Below are 2,077 nucleotides of genomic sequence, written 5' to 3' on the forward strand. Positions count from 1 at the left end.
GTGAGCGCTCACACAGCTGAAGGTTTGGTACAGTGTGGACAATGATCTGTGAGCGCTCACACAGCTGAAGGTTTGGTACAGTGTGGACAATGATCTGTGAGCGCTCACACAGCTGAAGGTTTGGTGCAGTGTGGACAATGCTCTGTGAGCGCTCACACAGCTGAAGGTTTGGTACAGTGTGGACAATGCTCTGTGAGCGCTCACACAGCTGAAGGTTTGGTACAGTGTGGACAATGCTCTGTGAGCACTCACACAGCTGAAGGTTTGGTACAGTGTGAACAATGCTCTGTGACTGCACACACAGCTGAAGGTTTGGTGCAGTGTGGACAATGCTCTGTGAGCGCTCACACAGCTGAAGGTTTGGTACAGTGTGGACAATGATCTGTGAGCGCTCACACAGCTGAAGGTTTGGTGCAGTGTGGACAATGCTCTGTGAGCGCTCACACAGCTGAAGGTTTGGTACAGTGTGGACAATGCTCTGTGAGCGCTCACACAGCTGAAGGTTTGGTGCAGTGTGGATAATGCTATGTGAGCTCTCACACAGCTGAAGGTTTGGTGCAGTGTGGACAATGCTCTGTGAGCGCTCACACAGCTGAAGGTTTGGTACAGTGTGGACAATGCTCTGTGAGCGCTCACACAGCTGAAGGTTTGTTACAATGTGGACAATGCTCTGTGGTTCTCCCATCGATCTGTCTGATGTCTTTTCGCTCCTCAGTAATTGTTCTTCTCATTAATATTTCATGTTGTTTTTCTGGATGACGTCCTGTCCCCCAGGAGCCCGGCTGACCCCAACGCAGGCAACGCCCCTCCTCCCATATATACGGCTCCCGACCAGCAGCACTCAGCACTTCCTATATATTGTGTACTGCCCCTATAGTGTGTACTGCCCCTATAGTGTGTACTGCCCCTATAGTGTGTACTGCCCATATATTGTGTACTGCCCCCTGTAGTATGTACTGCCCCCTATAGTATGTACTGCCCTTATAGTGTGTACTGCCCCCTTTAGTATGTACTGCCCATATAGTGTGTACTGCCCCCTATAGTATGTACTGCCCTTATAGTGTGTACTGCCCCCTTTAGTATGTACTGCCCCCTATAGTATGTACTGCCCATATAGTGTGTACTGCCCCCTATAGTATGTACTGCCCATATAGTGTGTACTGCCCCTATAGTATGTACTGTCCCCTATATTGTGTACTGCCCCCTATAGTATGTACTGCTCCCTATAGTATGTACTGCCCCCTATAGTGTGTACTGCCCCTATAGTATGTACTGTCCCCTATATTGTGTACTGCCCCCTATAGTATGTACTGCTCCCTATAGTATGTACTGCCCATATAGTGTGTACTGCCCATATAGTGTGTACTGCCCCCTATAGTATGTACTGCCCTTATAGTGTGTACTGCCCCCTTTAGTATGTACTGCCCATATAGTGTGTACTGCCCCCTATAGTATGCACTGCCCATATAGTGTGTACTGCCCCCTATAGTATGTACTGCCCTTATAGTGTGTACTGCCCCCTTTAGTATTTACTGCCCATATAGTGTGTACTGCCCCCTATAGTATGTACTGCTCCCTATAGTATGTACTGCCCCTATATTGTGTACTGCTCCCTATAGTATGTACTGTCCCCTATATTGTGTACTGCCCCCTATAGTATGTACTGCTCCCTATAGTATATACTGCCCTTATAGTGTGTACTGCCCTCTATATTATGTACTGCCCCTATAGTGTGTACTGCCCCCTATATTATGTACTGCCCCCTATAGTATGTACTGCCCCCTATAGTGTGTACTGCCCCCTATAGTGTGTACTACCCCTATAGTATGTACTGTACCCCTATAGTATGTACTGCCTTGTATAGTATGTACTGCCCCTATGGTATGTCCTGCCCCTTATAGTATATTCTGCCCTTATAGTATGTACTGCCCCCCTATAGTGTGTACTGCCTTGTGTAGTATGTACTGCTCCCTATAGTATGTTCTGCCCCTATAGTATGTACTGCCCCCTATAGTATGTACTTTCCCCTATATTATGTACTGCCCTCATAGTATGTACTGCCCCCTATAGTATGTAT

The sequence above is a fragment of the Hyla sarda genome, unplaced genomic scaffold (genome assembly GCF_029499605.1).
Source record: "Hyla sarda isolate aHylSar1 unplaced genomic scaffold, aHylSar1.hap1 scaffold_441, whole genome shotgun sequence".
Classification (NCBI taxonomy): Eukaryota; Metazoa; Chordata; class Amphibia; order Anura; family Hylidae; genus Hyla; species Hyla sarda.